Genomic DNA, 18544 nt, shown 5'->3' with positions numbered 1-18544 from the left:
CCAGGGGCGCCTCTCCTCCCCCATTCCTGGCATCCCTTTATCACTGGCTCCATCTCCTTGTGGCATATTTTCAGGGTAGTAGAATGTTGAGGTCACAGGGAGAGGCTCTTTTTTCAAGCAGTGGAGACACTAGCCTGGAACCCCGAGCATGAACAAGCAAGATACAGAGTCTTATTCTTGACTTTGGGCTCTAGTCTCTGCCCCTGCTTGGGTCTGGCCCTTGTTCCCTCCTCTCTCCTGCCCTCACTAAGCTCCCTAGGTTCTGCAGCATAGGTTGGTTTCCCACGCTTGTGCAGGTCAGACATGGGATGCCAGACACGCAGAAGCTCAGCGGGTGCAGACCCCAGCCCGCAGCTGGGAGAAGGTGCCAATACCAGTTTAAGAAAGAGAGACGAACATTTCACGTGGGCATTTTTGCCTTCGCTCCTGCTTCAGTCTCTGCTCAACGGCAGGCGGCAGGGCCCCTCTGCTCAGACTTATCCCCCCCATCTCCCTGAAGTTAATCAGCTATACTGTACTTGACTGTTCGCTTTAGTTTGGATAATACTTTCAGAACCTCGAACATTCCAGAGAGATGGTCCTCCCCAGAGCCCCCACCCCCTCCTGCCTAGTTCTGCCTGGCCAAGGATGCCCTGTGCTCACAAGGCTGTGGCGTTTGTCTAGAACAGACATCACATTCCCGCTCCTCCCATGCTGTCGCCAAAGTTGCCAGATGCCCCTCGGCGACCAGGTCCTGCCAGATGCAGTTGCGTAACCTCGCCCCCCACCCCCGCCACTGCCCGCCACCGGGTCTGCTCTTGGCTACACCCTCCCGTCCCGGACCCAGGCAAAGCCGGTTTAGGGGCGAGTGTGTGCGCACGAGTCAGGGTCTGCACCCATCTGCCCGCGGTCAAGTGCAGCGGGCTCCGGGGCGCGGGAGGGTATGTTGGGCTCCGCTTACCTTTGGCTGCTTACTGATAAGTGGAGGTCGGTGCAGCGCCTGGCTCGGGCATGTCTTGCCGCGGACCCTGGCAAGCCTGGCGCGGCACGGAGCACTCGGGGCAGAGCATCCACGGCAAAGATCGCCGGGCTCGTGCCGAAGGAGGATCGGCTCCGGAGACTTGGCCAGCTGCGTGCCCGCCGCCCGCCCCCTCCACTGCCACGGGCCCGGCCCTCCCGGCCCGGCCGGCCCCCGCGCCGCAGCTCGAGTCCCTCCGGCTCCTGCTCAGCGACGCGCGCGGGGAGGCAGTGGCTCGGCCGGCTCCGGGGACGCCCGCGCGCTCGCCCGATCGCGGCGCGGCGGAGCCAGCCACAGCCACCCGGCTCCGTGCTCCTCAGATGTCCTCATTTACTGCAATTGTCTTCGGCGAGATCCGGGAGTCGGGCCGGGTGGAGGGGGCGGGGAGGTGGAGGGAGCGGGAAGGGAGTCCTGGCCGCTGCTCCAGGTCCCGGCCACTCTGTGGAGCCGGCGGCAGAGGACTGAACAGAGGGCGCCCGGAGCTGCGCGCCAGCAGCCTGTGCGCTCGCCTGCCACCGAGGCGGGCGGAGCCCCGGGGCCCGTGGGGCGGGGGTGGGGCGGGGGCGGGCCGGGCCGCGTGCGTGGGGCGGGGGCCCGGCGCGTGGAGGAGCCCCTCCAGCCGGAGCCAGATCTCGGGCAGGAGGAGGAGAAGGAGGAGGTGCTGGAAGCAGCCGCTGGCAGCCGCCTGCGCGCGGAGCTCCACTGCCACATCCTGGGGTTTCTGGGCTGCAGGCGGCGCTGCGAGGCCCCTGGAACTTGTTGAGTCTACCCGGGAGCCACCTCTGGAGCCTGCAGGCAGGCGCCGGGCCCTCTTGATTTCTCTATCTGGAGCAGGCTGTTTTCAGGAGACCCTGTTTGATGGCTTCCAGAGGTGTCAACCAACCTACCCCTGCTGGGTGGTGAAAGCCCTAGGTGGGAGTGGTCATGGGGGTCAGTCGCCTGCCCCCTCACCTGCAGATCTGTCTTTGGAGAGGTTGGGAATTAAGGCTACCCTTCTGCATTTCTATGTCTGTGATCAACCAGGAATCCACCCTTCAAATAAGAATTGGAAGGCCAACCTGCTTAGTGGCCTAGGGGACAAAGTCAAGAGTGTTTGCCTGCCTGCCTGCCTGGTCTCTTGCATGCTGATAATTTGGGGACATTTTTACCATATGGGGACATTTCTACTGCCTCTCCTCTGAACCTCCTTGACCCACTGTCTCCCTCCCTGGGGAGAGGCAGTGGGAGGAGGTAGTTGTGTTTGTTTTGATCAGAGTTAACTACCCTTGGGGAAGACATTTCTCATGAACGACGCACAGCTCTCCTCCCTTATCCCCAACTCCACCAGTCTGGTCCTGTGAGCTTCCAGCTGCAGGCTCCCTGATGCCTAGCAGGGTTGAGTGCCAGGCACTGGGACTACATATCCCTGGATGCAGGTCTCCTAGCCCTACCTAATCCTAGGACATACTTGAGAGTAGCCCCACGGTTTACCAGAGAGGGGCAGAGCATGGTGGTAAGAAAAGGCCAGTGAATTGGGAGTTCAGATGTGAACTGCTCTTACTCTCCGCCCCCACACCACCACCACCACACACCTTGCCAGATAGGAGATAGACTCTTTCTTGTTCTTACATATTCCTGTATTCCATCTTAGTACTCCAGGGCTGCGCATCGCACTATTCTCATGCAGTGTGCTGATAGAGCCTCACCCCCTTCTTCATATCTAGCCTCGGCTCTTTTAGAGGGCTTTCTATGAGATACTGTGTTGTCCATGTAGAGTCACATGTCCACATATTCCAGAAGGAAAATATCCTAAAATATCTTCCCTTTCCATGTGTCTCTCTCAGTAGTCCTTGAGATACAGTCCCATGATCTTGGTAAGAGCAAGTTTCTCTAGAATGTACCACCAGGTCCAGCTAGATGTCAGGGAGGACCCTGAATCTGCAGCTGAGTGCCTACCCCAGCTACATCGGAGTGTCTGGTTTTGTGGGCACCCAGCTGCAGGCTCCAGGGCTTCTCTGATATCTAGCTGGGCCTGGTGGTTAGGGAGGGAATTCCAAAACTGGGGGATCTAGGCTATGTCCCTCTCACTCTTTAAAGTGGCCGTTGAAACCTAGATTTCCCCCAGTTCTGATTGATAGCCCCTTTACTTCTCAGGCCCAAGAGGGTGTTGGGGGAAAGGGCCTGTGGGCTGGCTGATTTTATGATAACTTGACACAAGCTGGAATTATTGAAAGGAACGAACCTCAGTTGTGAAAAATACCTCTGTGAGATCCGCTGCCAGGCATTTTCTTAATTAGCAGCTGATGCAGGAGGACCCAGCCCATTATGGGCGGGGTTACCGCTGGGCTTCTGGTTCTGGTTTCTGTTTGAAAATAAGCAGAGCAAGCCATGAGAAACAGCCAGTAAGCTGCACTCTTCCATGGCCTCTGTATCAGCGCCTGCCTCCAGGTTCCTGCCCTGCTTAGGTTCCTGCCCTCACAGCTTTTGATGATGAGCTAAGATGTGGACCTGTGAGTGGAATAAACCCTTTCCTCCCCAAGTCGCCTTTGGTCATGGTGTTTCATCACCGCAATAGTGACCCTAACTAAGCCTGGCAACGTGAAGATGGCCTGCTGCTCAGGTGGAGACCAGAAGGGTGTGTGTAGGACATGAGGCTGTGCAACTGCAGATGGCAAGGGTTCCTGCCTGACAGGCCTCTTTAGAGATCTGATCTTGCAACCCTGGCCTTTGGGAATTCTGTCAAGTGTCCAGGAAGCTGCCTGTAAATCTTATTGTAAACCCATAAAAATGAACATCTACTTCTTCTTTTATTTTTCCTTTGTTTGGTTTTTCGAGACAGGGTTTCTATGTGTTACGTTTCAGCTGTCCTGAAACTACCTCTTGTAGACCAGGTTGGCCTTGAACTCACAAGAGATCCACTTGCCTCTGCCTCCCACGTGCTGGGATTAAAGGCGTGCTGGGATTAAAGGCGTGCACCACCACCACCTGGCTAAAATCTACCGTCTGTTTCTTAATTATGTCACTGTAAGGCTGCCAGGAGGTGTGGGAATGGCACCAGTGATCATGGAAACTGAAGGTTTGGGGTCCGGGAATAAAATCAGATAGAGATGTGTGCAGAGGAGGTCCGTGTTCAGCCGCAGTGGGGCTGGGAACTGGTTAGAAGGTTTCTCTAGGTACAGTGTTGGTGGAGATCCCCACAGTGTACACCCAGAGGGGGAAAAGATGAGATGCAATGACTGGCAGGTCAGAAACCTTGCTTATGTGAGGAAGATGTTCTAGTTGAGTCCAGGGATACTCAGTTCTTCAGCTGGCCAGTAACTTCAACGGTTGCTAAGTCTATTGTTATCCTGATTTAGATAGGAAATACCTCTCCTTGGGCTCACTTGGTCCCCAGCTGATGATGATGTTTGGGAAAATTGTGGGCACTTTGGCAGGTGGAGCTTGTTTGGCGGAAATTGGTTGCAGGGGTACGGGGATGAAGGTAGTCCTTGGAGTTTCTAGCTGCATTTCACTTCCCATCCCCTAGTAGAGGTTTGAGAAGTCCCAGCCCTGCACATCTGCTGCCCTGTAACTCCTACTACCCAGGAGCCTCCTGCCTACCAACCTTCCCCCAACATGATGGGCTGCTTCCCTAGACCACACCCAAACAAATCCCTCTTCTTTTATTTGCTTTTGTCGTGAATTCCATCTCAGTAATCAGCAAGCCACTGATACACCTTATTTTTTAATATATGAACCCATTTACCTAGTGCATGACTAAGTCCACCACCAAAAATTGAGATAATGATAAGACTATGTCTCACTGGGCATTTGCCTAGGGATGAATTTATTTCTTGTGGGTAAGGTTGCTGCACCATCATGCTCAGATCCTTAAAGCAAACCTTGTATTAGGGGCTGTCTGTGGGGAAGGAATTCTGGCCTTTTTGCTGCCTGTAGATGCTCTTTGCGTCATTGTCTTTGCATGGACAGAGCAGATGTATATATTAAGGGTTTATAATGAGTCCTTATGTTCAGCTTCCGCAGAAAAAGAAAGTGGACTCATTTTAGGAATCAATTAGGTATAAATTGGTTTCTTAGATTTTGCTTCAGAATTTCACTACAAAAGGTAGTCTTGCGGTGGAGAAAATAGCCATTTTAAAAGAGATTTCCCACCGGCAGAGGCATCCAGAGAATAAACTACAAGGAAATTCATGCTATCTAACCCAAATAGAGACTGATTCTTTGACTTCCTAGAAGTGTGCGCATCTTGCAATTCCAAATCAATTAGTTGGTCAGAAGGATATAGCTTGGTTGATAGAGGGCTTGGCCAACCTGGACAGCCCTGGGTTCCACTCTCAGCCTGCAGAAACCAGATATGTGGTGTGCGCATGCAAACTGAGTGCTTGAGAGGTGGAGACAGAAGGGTTAGATGTTCAAGGTCATCCTTGGCTATATAGCAAGTTGATTTGGCTATAAAGCAAGCCTGGAATACCAAAGACCCCTGTCTCAAAAACAAAACAAAGCCAATAGTGTGATAAACCGTATTGTGTGTATGGTGTTTGTGTGTGTGTGTGTGTGTGTGTGTGTGTGTGTGTGTGTGTGTGTTTCAGGGGCTTGTTTTCCAGAATTTTCTGAGCAGTTTTAATTCCAAACTGAAAGTACCCTACATATCTACCAAGAAGTGAATGCGTAGAAATGTCTTGGTCTTGGCAAAATGTGCAATATTTTCTAGAAACAACCCTTACAAAATGATTACCTTCTGAGGCCGGAAGACTTTCAGAAGCATCGTGCCGACCAAGAGCGTATAGCACGAGTTGCCTGGAGAGATGGCAGTGGCTATGAACGCCAGTTGCTCTTACACAGGGCCTGAATTTGATTCCCAGCTCCCATATCTCACATTTGTCTGTAACTCCAATCCAGGGACTCAGATGCCCTCTTCTGCCCTCTGTGAGCACTGCATGCATACAGTGCACACACAGGTACATGCAGGTGAACTGCCTGTACGTGTTTTAAAAAAAATAAAGGCAGAAAAAGAGTGTGTATCACAGGATTCATTCAAGTGGATTCCAAGGAAGATTTTTTTGGTGCTTGGTAGAAAGCTGAGGGCTCCCTTTAGAGGCTAAAGACACAGCCTGGGGGCCTCCTTGCAGTCATTCACATATATTCACACATGTTTGCCAGGCGTGCTTTCGTCACATGTGTTTTCTCCGAATGTTGTCACTGCATCCTCACTACCCTTAGAACGTCTCTCTAAATGAAGGGGCTTACTCATCGGCGAGATGAGCTTCCATCACTGGAAGTACAGCCCAAGGGAAAAGGAAAGGATCTCCCAGCATGCTTAGCTGCAGGTGAGACCAGGCTGAGGAAAGCTGCCACTGAACCCGGTCCTCCTGACTCTCAGATGCCCCTGAGACAGAGCTCACAGGGGAATGTTTTTCCCACTTCCTACTTTAATGCTCTCAGAGACCCAAGGTGGGACTGTCTGTGGTGAGCAGCTCACCCCCTCCAGCTCAGAGGCTGCAGCTGCGAACACGGTCAGCCCACAGTGCACAGAGGAGACAGAGCTCACCCTGATGAGCCCCTGTGGGGTGGGAGCGGTAACACAGGCAGGCTCTACTCTCAAGAACAAGACAGGCACAGAGCTCGTAAGGCATTGCTCAGGAGACCAGTGCCACGCCCTCTTTAATCTCGTCATTTGTCCTCTAGTTCCTGCCTTCTGGACTTGTGTCTTGCTTGAGCCTCCATTGTGACAAGCTCTCTACCTGTAATGGCCTATTGTCTTGGTCACTAAATCTTATCCTCTTGGAGGATAGCCACTTTGTCCACCCTTCAGATGCTCCCTTTCCCCATCGTTTCCTTCCAGGATGAGAGACTAGGGAGACTTTAACGGCTGCTAATCTAATTAGTTTGGGGAAAGCTGAACATCTTGAAGACTGGTTAAAATCCCAGGTTTTCTAAACTAATCACTGCAAATAGAACTTTCTAAAGGAAATGAGATGTTTTCCCTTTTAAAGAGGATGTTAGTGGCTCTAGCCTCCCTTTAACAACTGCAACAGCTGTGCTTGCTGAGGAAGGATGCAATGGGCATGATCCTGGCACTCTCCCAAGCCGACATGTGCTGGGCTCCCGTCAGGCCCACAGGCAGCTGGCCACGGAGGTTCATGGCTGTAATTCCAGCTATCTGGAGGCTGAGGCAGGAGTTCAAGGCACGTGGGGCTACAGAGTGAGACTCTGCCTCAAAACAACCAAATGACCCCAGGCGTCCCCTGACCACTCTACTCCCCGTCCCCGCAGGACTCACCAGGGAAACAGGTTTGCAGGAGCTATTTGGTTGACTTCAGTCTGTTCCGCCTGTGCTATGATAGCAACGGGGTTTCCTCGCCATCCTTGTCTAATCTGAGGAGCTAGCCTTTCACTTCAGAGGTGGCTGGCTACAAAGCCATTCTCAGTTGTTGTTAACTATTGTTGTCTCTGCCATCTCTCTGAGCCTGCCGAAGCTCAGCTTCCACACAGGAGCTCATCTGCCCAGGCCACCGATGCCACCTTTAATCAGAACTGGGTCAAAAAGGGATAAAAAGAATTGCTTTCAGATTTCAGTGTATGTCTTCCGGTCCTCTCTGTGTAACACTGTCCTCTGCTCTCCATGCTGAGGTCTGTCCTTGGGCAGAGGTGAGGTGGCAGCTTTGGGCATTGCAGGGAGGCCTGAGGTCAGAGTAGGGTAGGGTGGCACCTGTCTTGCAGCATCCGGCATAGGGGTTTCCTAGTTTGTCCTTGTTTGTCCCCAGCCTTCCCAGGCATGCAGGAGCAACTAGGAGAATGGGGAAGAAGACAATAGGAATCTCCTCTTCCTTTGGCTTGCTTCTTTAGGCTCTTTTCACTAGTTGTGCATGATGCTCTACTCTGGTTGTGAGCTTGCAGCCTACTGCGCCCTGATACTTCATGTCTTGTCTGCTCATGGCCTTCTGAGAAGCCTATGAAGTAGATACGGGCGAACTTTCCACAGATGTTCATCAAAAAAGGTAAGCAGTTTCTCCAAGGTCACACAGCTAGGAAGCGCTGGAGCCTCAACTCAAATGCAGGTCTTACAGATTGCTAACCTGCTTTGCTCGATTCCTTATTTTTATCTGCCCTTGACATTGCCGTAGAATATATTTGGTAAGTTAGTGTAACTTGACTTGGACCGAGCATCTTTTAGGAGTGAGGACTGTCTGTATCCATTGTAATCCCCTTAGGGATTTTGCCTGCACTAAGGAAGACCAGAGACCTTTGCCCTGGAGTGAACCACTCCAGGCCATCATGGGAGCAGCCCAGTGCTCTCGTGGGACACACTCGGACCCCAGTCAGATCGTTTTGCCCCTGCTGCAGGCTGGAAAGAGTCTGGCCAGGTTTTCTTTTCTTTCCTTAGCTAGACATCCTCCCCTTGTGGTTTGTACTTTAGAGCAAAACCAGGCATAGAAACAGAAGCAGACCAGGATCCTTTTGTATTGGGCAGCACTCTGTTTCACCCATATGATTTCAGTGGCATGAACACACATTGTCTTCATTGAATGACAGTTATTGAAACGATCCATCACATCATACATACTTTATCTATACCACAGAGTTTTTCTTAAAAAAATTTCCTTGCCACGTGTAATAAAGTCATACTATTGTGGCCTTTACTGATGATCCAGAATCCCTGCCTGCTTTCATCCCTGAGCCCCAGCTAATTTGAACAGCACCTCCTCCTGCTGCTCTGCTTTCTCCCGCTCCTCCTCTTCCTCCTCCTCCTCCTCCAGAAGCTTGCTGTGCATATAATTCTAATTACCCACCCTTGACATTTTTATACTCAATGCAGTAAATTATTTTGCTAATTTGGGTCTAGGAATTGATTACCTGACTTTGGGTGTTGTGTTTACTAAGGAGTGTGGCTCCCCAAGTGTGGGAAGACAAGGCTTTTGTTTTTAAGCGCCAGAGTCAACAATGGAACAGCACAGATATTTTTGTGAGTATTTATTTATATGTGGCGATCTATAAGGCCATACACAGATTTTTAGTTCCATTTTCTTTCTTAACACTTTTTTTTAAATTATTATGAACTCTTGGGGATTAGGTGAGCAGGTCATTGCCACCATCCTGCTGCACTATGCACCAGGGATGTCTCCCTTCAGCTAATCAGGTTGTGGTAGCCGTGGGCGTGTTACACTCCAAGGAGCATGTGTCTAGACCTCGCTTCTCAGTGCTCTTCTGCCGGCTCCAGCGTGCCTTTAAGCTAAAGTACCAATCAAACGTTTCTATGAACACATTTTATGTTCAGCTTTACTCCCAGGATTCAAACAACAGCATGGGAATGGGTTTGTAAATGGCGCCTACCATTCTTCATTTGTAAATAGCGAGTGTCAATAATTTAAAGCGTGAATAGTTAGAATATGATTCCGAACCCCTTTGTCGCAGCTGTCACAGCCCTTTGCTGCAAGGAAATTGCAATGGGGTCTGCCAAACCTCCATACACCTGGAAGGAAGGGAGGGAGGGAGGGAGGGAAGGCAGGAAGGCAGGAAGGCAGGAAGGCAGGAAGGCAGGAAGGCAGGAAGGAAGGAAGGAAGGAAGGAAGGAAGGAAGGAAGGAAGGAAGGAAGGAAAGAAGGAAGGAAGAACAGGCCATGAGGTTCTTGGGCTTCATTTTTTTTCAGGTGATAGAGGCCTTGTCTTTTGGCACCCATTGGCTATGTATTTGCCTTGATTAAACAAAGAAGCCTGAAAGTCAGTGTGCTTTATAGTGTATGATATACACATGTATATAGATGTGTATGTGCTTGTGTGGGTGTCTGCATTTATATACAGCCTCTTGTTCACTGCAAGGATAGCAGGAAATCCAAATTCATTCTGAGAGTGTTTTCAGTATGAATTCCTAAGTTTGGTCTTAGAATTTATTGGCTACTGAAAATAATTTCTTAAGGCTAAGCAGTTTATAAATAAATGAGGAAGTGGGGAGAGAAGAGTCAGGAGGCTGAAATGGATGTTGTTCTTCTCAGTGGCCACTGGGGGCTCCCTCAACTCCCCATGTTTATAAGTAATGAAATCTTATGGGCAGTCCTGATCTCAAGCCTCTCCTCTCATTTGAATATGCATTATCTGGTTATACTTGATGAGCATGAGAAAACATAAAACCACTCTTTCATTATATATCTTGGGCTATAATGTTAGGCCCTGAAGTTCTATTGAAATTTATTTTGTTTCCCTACATCCAAGTATGAAAATGAAATAATTAACTTTAATGACACCTTCCCCTCTCCTTCCCAGTGGAGTAAATATTGTCACATGAAATTGTTGGCGATGCTTCCGAATCCCTTAAAATAAGACTTCTGACTCATTCACACTGTGGAAATAGTGAAGAAGCCAACTCCTTCACTTGCGGATTCATGTTACTGCCTCTTTCCTTTTTGGTCTCTGGGTGTTAATGAAGAGTTTGGGTTTCTGGAACTTTCTCTGCTGCTGACACCAGTATGGCTAGAACTGCCTGGCTAAGCTCTAGGATTCAAGCTTCTGGCTTCCATGCTCCCCTGTCCTTGCTATAGGCAAACTGCTTCAATTCGGCTTGATATTGTAGAGCACAGCTAATAAGGATCTCTGGGGAGCAGATGGGAGCCGAGCTTGGCTGTGCTGTGTGCTGGTTCAACGCCTCATCTGGTTGAGTCAGTGGCAGAGGTTGACCAGATGTATCCAGTCTGAGTGCAGAGCAGAACAACCTTTAGCTGAGGATAACCATTAATGCTGCTCAACACCAAGCTGTAAACATACTTTAAATAGTGCAAGTCTTAAAAACAATACTACTGTGCTGTTTATGAGTATGAACTTTGTGACGGCACTCTGGTTTCCCAGTGTGGAAAGGCCGGCTATACCTGGTATAACATATGTCTACTAGAGGAAGTGCTCTTTCTCCTTCAGGCATGCAGAGAGAGAGAGCCTTGTTCCCCAGCAATCTCCTGAGCCAGGCACTCACTGTTAATGGGGCCTGAAGACTGAAGAACAGGTTGCTTAGCACAAGGAAGATTCCTTGTCTGCACCGTTTTCCAAGGTTTTGCAAAGTTGGAGATTGTTAATACATGGTTCCTAATAGACTTAGTGATGTCTTTTGGATAAATTTGCAAGTTTGGGAGTCGAAGGTTCTATTCTCAGAAGTATAGGCAAGTTTGGGAGGCCTTGCTCCTCCTCTCATTGTTAGCAGTGTCTGGACCTTGTCTGGGGGAAATAAGAGCTGCACCTTCCTTATCCCCCAGTCTTCCTAATGCTACTCTGTTCTTTGCACCTTATACTTCTGGTAATCTCTGAGGCCAGCCCTTTAGTCCGCGTTTATTATGAAAGTAGGTTAAAGGTTACCGGCACCAGGTGCTAGTTGGAGAGCAAGCTCAGGTGTGTCAGTGCACAAGAAAAAGTCAAGAATCTTCCATAGAAACTCTTCCCAGGGAGCAGAAAGGACTCAGAATCATCTGTAGAAATATCGGATAAAGCAATTCACTTTGTAGCCAGGCGTGGTCATGTTTGCTGTCTGGGTCTACCAGATGAACATGGATGGGCCCTGATGAACCTGTGGCACTTTCAGAAGACTGGAAAATACTGTGATCCCCCCCCCCCCAGCTCCCAGAGAAAGAGACTACCTGGCATTCTTGCACATATTAAAGACTTGGTCATTTCTCATATATTTTGAGATGAGTGTGAGCATTCCCTAAGGAGTGCTCAAAAGAATCCTTTGTAAAAGGTATCACAAACTTTTCCTTAAAACATTAATTAGAATATCCTAAGACTTACTGGGCCATAGCATCTCTGTTATGAAAACCTGGCTCTGCTGACGAAGCAGAACAGTTATAGAAAACACATTTCAAAAACAAAACATGGCGGCATATGCCTTTAATCCCAGAACTCAGGAGACAGGTAAATCTCTGAGTTCCAAGCTAGCCTGGTTTACATAGTGAGCTTCAGGAAAGCCAGGGATGCATAGAGAGATGGTCTCAAAAGAATAAAAGAAAGAAAGAAAATATTTTTTTTTAAAAAAAAAATAGGTGAGTTGTGTTTGAATTCCAATAAAATTTTCTTTATGGGGCTGGTGTGAGGGCTCATTGATTGAGAGTGCGTACTGCCCTTACTGAAGGCCCAGGATCGGTTCCCAGTGCTCACACTGGGCAGTTTACAGCCATCTGCAACTCCAGCTCCAAGGGATCCAGCATCCACTTTTGACCTTCATGAGCACCTGAAAAGATTTATGCAGGCATGCATGTAGGCATACATGGGGGTGGGGGGAGAGAAGAGAATCTTTTATAAAATGTCTGCAGAGCCAGAAAAAGAGGCCAGACTTAGTGCATAGACACACACTTTTTGAGCTCCCAACCCGATTTGTAGCATGAGTTGTTTGATCCATTTCTGGTACCATGTGTGGGGCCCCAATTTTAAGAATGATTTAAAGAATTTGGCGTTTTCCCTCATTTGCTTCTCATTGCATTGCACTCTAGGCTAAATCCAATTCATTTGGCATTTGGGCAGTAGAACAGTATATTCTGTCTAGGATTGTTTCTGGTGTCAGGTGTGTGTGTGTGTGTGTGTGTGTGTGTGTGTGTGTGTGTTCATGGAGACATTTATCTGTTAGTACTTGGGTAATTTTCATACCTCAAAACTCAGGTTTTTAGAGAAAACAAAACAAAGTAACAGCTACAAAAGGGGGAATTTTTTTTGAAATATTTATTTTATGTGTGCATGAGACATGGAGAAGGAAAGAGGGAGGGAGGGAGGGAGGAGAGCGAGAAGAGAGTGAGAGAGCTCTTCTGCAAGTTTTTATGAACCTGCAGGTACTCTCGGGGGCCAAAAGAGGCCATCAGATCCCTTAGAGCTGCCTGCTGTGGGTGCTGGGATCTGAACCCTGGTCTTCTGCAAGAGCAGGAAGCGCTCCTAACTACTGGGCTATTTGTCCAGCCCCTAGAATCTTTTTCAGTGAGAACCAGCAGAGTTGTGCTTTTCTGTTTGGTAAATGGTGTGCCTCTTAGAGACCAAGTACAGCCATCCCTTTAAGGAGATCTGTGTGTGCTGAGGCTGTTTGCTCCTCCAGAACACTAGACAATACTCTTAATATTGGCTTTCCATCTCTGGCTGATTTGTTTAAATGTTTCACACAGTCAAATGTACTGTCTTGGCTGTAGGCTTTTAATATGGGAGCTATTATGATGATGGATATGATATATGGATTTTTTTGTTTTGATCGTTTCTAAACAATAGAGATAAATAGTTAAGTTTCTATAATTGTTTCTTGTAACCATATGAAAAATTATTAAGCACAAGCTTCCTATTCTTCACTAGAGTAAGATCAATAATCAATCAAGTGTGCTTTTTAATGTTATGTTTAATAGTACAGACATGAGTGTTTTGCCAGGAGGCTGCGATCCCCCGACCTTGTATTAGTTTGTGTTCATGCATGTGTGTGTGTGTGATGTGTGTGTGTGTGTTCATTTATGAGTGCAGGTATGCCTTTGCCACAACTGGAATGTAGAGACCAGAGAATAGCATTGGGTGTCAGTCCTAACCTTCTGCCTTGTTTGCAACAGAGCCTGCTGTTGTTGTTGTTGTTGTGTTGTTTTGTTTTGTTTTTGTTATGTACACTAGGGTTGCAACCCATTCTGTGGGTCCTCCTGTCTCCATCTTTCCTCTTCCCCATCAAGGATTGGACTTATACCTATAGGTTGCAGTGCCTGACTTTACGTGGGTTCTGGAGGTTCAAGCTCAGATCCTTCCAGTTGTTTAACAAGCGCTTTTACCCACTGAGATGTCTGCCCAACCAATATATTTCAAAACATGCCCCCAAATGTGACATGGTGCTCTGAGAATTCCCCAGGCAACTTTGAGTGTTTCCACCCCACTTTGGAATTTTTCCACACTCTGTCATCTGTTAGTGTTTTGTAGTGTCCCCTAGGGATATGAGATAAACTTAATTTATATAGTAGTATTTCTGTGTTGCTACCATTAATTCTATTTAACTTCACCACGCATTAAAGTCAGCCCGCTCTCTGTAGAGCCCTGATGTACTAAAGGGTTGCCAACACAGACTGTCTCAGGTGAAGGCTTCCTGCTTACCTGGCTGTGGGGACTTACCTCCCTACACTGCATTTTCCCAAGTGTGTCTAACCCAAGTGCTTGCCATTTATCTCGTCTAAAATCTGTTTGGATTCCCAGGATTATTCTTTGCTATTTTTCCTCTTTCAGACAGTGAGTGGTCCCTTTAAGAGCAGGTTTTCGTGGTCCTTGCACAGAGATTTCCAGGATGACTCTGAAGGCTTAAATTGTATAGGCTAGAGACTGAGCTTGCCTTTGGGGTTCTTGAGTGAAAATCCAAGTGTGCAGGGAGGGGGAGAATGTTGGAGCACGGAGAGCAAAGTCTGGGGTCATTGTACAATGGACAGTCTCTTTCAAGAATGAAGACTGGAGAGAGGGCTGGGGCTGGGTGGAGGAATCTAAGAGCATGTAAACGGAGAGTAGAATATGTACCTATCTGTGCCTGGTGATTCCAGGACGTATGCATGAGGGTTAAGGTCCATCTGTCTTCTATTGTCAGAATCAAAATGCTGAGCCATGGTGTCATGGTACTACCCAGGAGATGGATGCTACAAGGGCGGGAGCATCACCAAGTCCCTTTTTCCCTTGCCCCTCCAATTTTTAAATGATGGATTGGGAAAGTAGATAAGGAATAAGAATACAAAAGTGATTGACATCATCAAGCTGTAAAAATAAGCATTTCCCACAAAGATGCAGTTGAATTTATGTGAGGAGCACAAGCCTCCCAGGGATTTGGGGGGCGATTCCGAAGTGTGTGCACACTAACTCCCAGTAGCACCCCATCTAGATGTGTAGACCCCTTGAACTTGCTAATTCAGCTAAGAGCCTCTGTGACCCTTTCTTTAGTTTTTACTCACCTTGGCAGACCTGCCACAGTCTGCAGTTCTTGTCCTTCTGATCCTCCGAGGATGCTAAGCGTTGCCTAGGGAAACCCCGAACACAGTTGTGTCACCAGAATTGGTTATAAACCTCTCTCTATCTACACGCTGCACCATTATGATTCACTGCCGGTCTCTCTTTCTTTTTTTTTTTTCAATCAGGAAAAAAAAAAAAGAAGGAAAGAAAGAAAATGATTTCTTCTCTCAGTTTCTTGGTTTCCTTGCTGAGAGAATGAAATTTTTTATGTAGTCTTAAATTTGGTGGTTATTGCGCCATTACCTATGGAAACTCCTATAAAGACCTCATTCAGCTGCCATCAGCACCAGCCGTAGGCATCATTTGTGCCACGAAAGGTGGCCCCTGTGCTCAGCTTGGAAAGAATGGCCCCTGCTTGGCTCTGCAAATGACTCCCCCTGAAGTCTTGGAGACGCTAGCATGTGCCATGAGGCATGCAGGGGCTGTAAAGGGACTGATGGCTGAGAACTTCTCGTAGAAATGTTGTGCTGGTTGCAGTTTGATGACACCAGAGTCATAAGGGGGTTCTCCCTCTGAATGTCAGGAGGTAATTCCCAGAGAACCAAGGCTTGTCTGTCTGTAGGGAGCTGGCCAGGGAAGTTTCTTTCTCCTGTAGCTTCTGATTTATGGATTTTCAGTTCTCCTGTCTGGCCTTTCCCCTGCATCTAAACTGCTTCTTGGTTGCCATCGACCATGACCGTGGTCCTGAGGCCAGGTCCAGCCCTTAGTTGTCCCCTATTGGCTGATGCCTTGACTGGTAGAGGTTGTGTAGGATGACTTTGACTGTTCATTCTTCCCCCACCTCATCCTTTCTCTCTCTTCCTCTCCCCACCTCCCAGGATCATACAGCCTCATGAAATTTCCTGCCTAGTACAAATTCCCTCTCTTAGGCATTACTAATTTCTTCAAAATATAATTAAAGCTTTGGATACTTGTCTCTGAATATGTGCCAAGTGACCTAATGACTTAAGAATGTTATATCATCCGTTTGATTTTTGCCTTATTTTCTTTTAATCCATCGTTTGCTTTTTTTTTATATTTATGGAGGAGGGGCATGCAGGTGCCACAGCATGTGGGTGGGGGTCAGAGGACAGTTTTTGGACCTTTTCTCACCTTCCACTAGGTGGGTGCTGAGAGGACTGAACTCAGATAGTCAGGGTTAGCAGCAAGTGCTTTTACCTGCTGACCCGCCACGCCAGCCTTTTCATTGGCGTATTTTCTCTAGGACACTGCACTGGAGATATGCCCTCTTCGCGGCGAGTGTGCCTTACAGTATTGCTGATTTGTAGGCATTAGCTGGAACGGCAGACCTCTAACAACATGCCAGCGGCCAGATCTCTGCCCTTTAAGGATGACCTGGGGAGGCCGGGACTGTGGAAAGGGTGGGGGAGCCAAGAGTACCTTGGTAGGTGGATGGTGTTTCTGAATCTTTTGTCTCTGCATGACACTCCCCTAAGTACTTTCCAAAAGAAAGTTCTAGGGTTTGGGGTTGATGCCCTCGGGCATCTGGCGAGAATTCTCTTCTCTGGGTACTTAACTGACCTTGTAGTTTTCTTTTCTAACTGACAGCATCACCAAGTTTGAGAATTTGGGGACTGGACTTAAGTCTTTTCCTCTGAGCCCTAGGTACCCCTCAGAGAAAATAGACAGTTTTTGTGCTTTTAATTCTTGTCAAATTTGTCTCTGACATTTAGCAGCCTTTAATAGTATTGAACTTTGAAGGCATTGATTTTTCTATAGTAGAAATTATAGATTAGATAATTGGTCAAATAAGAAAAATCCTGATACCATAATTTTCTTTTAAAAACACAATGACAGGAATGGGCTCATTTGGAATAAAAGGAAAGGCAGTGGGGTAGGTAGGCCCTCCCGCCAGCCATCTGGCCCCCGAATGGGAGTCTGCGCCATCCCTAGAATATTGCTGAGGTCCACTGAATTCATGCAGACTCTCACTTTTTATTCACACCGTCCTCCCTTCACTGTATGGGAGACCTATTCCTATCTGTGCCTCATGGTCGGTGTGTCCTGACACACTGCCCAGGGGCTCCTGCTCCATCCAGTGTCACTTCTGTTATTTGAATCTGTAAATAAAAGTAAGTGCACTTTGTCTAACCCAGTTTTATTTCTGCCTAAAAGGAATGTTCCTGGTGGAAGAGTATGCACCTATCTGCCAGCTAGCCATTTCGACATTGGGAAACTCATACACAATTCCATAGACGCTAGACCTGAATTTTTGAGTTGTGGACATTGCCCAAAGTAGGAACATATGGCTATCTTTTCTTGTAACAAGCCCAGTTTTCAGTCAGTCCCTTACTCTCCAAGGAAGTAACTCTGCACTCTGCCCTATATGACCAAGCATGGTGTTAGCATGCTGCATGTAGGGAATTTATGTCAGTGTATGCTGTCTTTGTGGGTTGGATCAAGACGTGACCACATCGTTCGTATCAAGGCACCTGTATTTCCATACTACTCAAAGCCAGTATTTGTAATTGTGGTTCTATAAGCCGGTTTTATCTCACTTGGCTTTTAAAAGTAGCTATTGGAAGTGCTTATACAAGTTTGTTATCTGTGCATATTGTGTGTGTGTGTGTGTGTGTGTGTGTGTGTGTGTGTGTGTGTGTTTTCCAAAGAAACTGAGAGTAATTTTCTCAGGGAAGCGAAACTCTTCATCCTGACTCATGGATTCCTTAGAGCTGTCTTTGAGATAGAATTCAGTAATGTAAAGAATGTTAAATTATTTCAAGTCATGTCTCTCTCAAACCAAAAAAGGAAAAGAAAAAAAGAAAGGAAATTTTTAGCAGCAAACCGATACCAAACCGCCATGCAGTTGCCTTTGACTTTTACACGTTAGTTTGTATGTGCTTGGGTGAACATACAGTCTGGCGGTAGAGCACCTACAGGTTTTGAGAGCATGTCTCCTTTGACGTGAGCAGCCTTGGATCCCAGCTGTAGCCGGCTACTCTGGAGGACCAGGCTTCCCACTCCAGGCCTCATGTCCTTTCCCTCAGCACCTCCTCAGCTATCCAGTCACCTGCGAGGGTTGAGCCTCTGCCGTTCCTCAAGGCTTATCAATTCAAAAGCAGTTGTCTCCTTTAGGAATCTTCTAAATACTTCTTCAGACTTTTCTCCAGTGAAGGATGAATTTACCAAATTCGGACTTATGCCTTTCCATGATGGAGGCTTTTTCCTCAAGGACTTAGAGGTGCTTAGGAAGTTGCCGTGTTTGGTCAACATTTCATCCCATCCCGTTTTCCTTTCTTTACCACAGAGGATGGGCAGTGTCTCTCTTGCTTGCATGCTGACTTCCTGCCTCACGTAGCGATCCTTCCCAGCTTCTTATATTCACTTCTTTTCACATGAAAGGAAAATTCTCCCCTAATTAAAATACACACTTTCTAATGAGCAAGAATACCATAGCAGATGGATATAAAGCATCAAATCCTTTCTGCCCGTTGCTCCTGCCCCTCCTCCATCCTTTCAGGTCTCAGCACAGTGTTGACGGCTTGACAGCTGTCCTCCTGTGCCTGCTTTTTCTTCCTGTGTCCCAGTCTGGCGTCCAGCTCTAGATCGGATCCTCCTGCCTCCATCTCCCAAATGTGAGGATTATAGGTGTGTGCCACCACA

General features: G+C 47.8%; 2 protein-coding genes across 3 annotated transcripts in view; one reads left to right on the top strand and one right to left on the bottom strand.

Moving 5' to 3' along the window:
* Insyn2a (inhibitory synaptic factor 2A) overlaps positions 1-1107 on the bottom strand; it is a 55904-nt gene extending 54797 nt beyond the window's left edge. Inside the window, exon 1 of the mRNA XM_048455252.3 lies at positions 941-1107. The gene's annotated coding sequence lies outside the window, so the exon portion shown is untranslated. The remainder of the gene's footprint in view (positions 1-940) is intronic.
* Dock1 (dedicator of cytokinesis 1) overlaps positions 1-18544 on the top strand; it is a 502998-nt gene that overhangs the window by 270467 nt on the left and 213987 nt on the right. The gene's annotated exons all lie outside the window — the stretch shown is intronic.

The sequence above is a fragment of the Myodes glareolus genome, chromosome 7, assembly GCF_982192425.1.
Source record: "Myodes glareolus chromosome 7, mMyoGla1.1, whole genome shotgun sequence".
NCBI lineage: Eukaryota > Metazoa > Chordata > Mammalia > Rodentia > Cricetidae > Myodes > Myodes glareolus.
The sequence above is the reverse complement of the archived record's forward strand: the minus strand, read 5'-3'. Positions and strand labels throughout refer to the sequence as shown.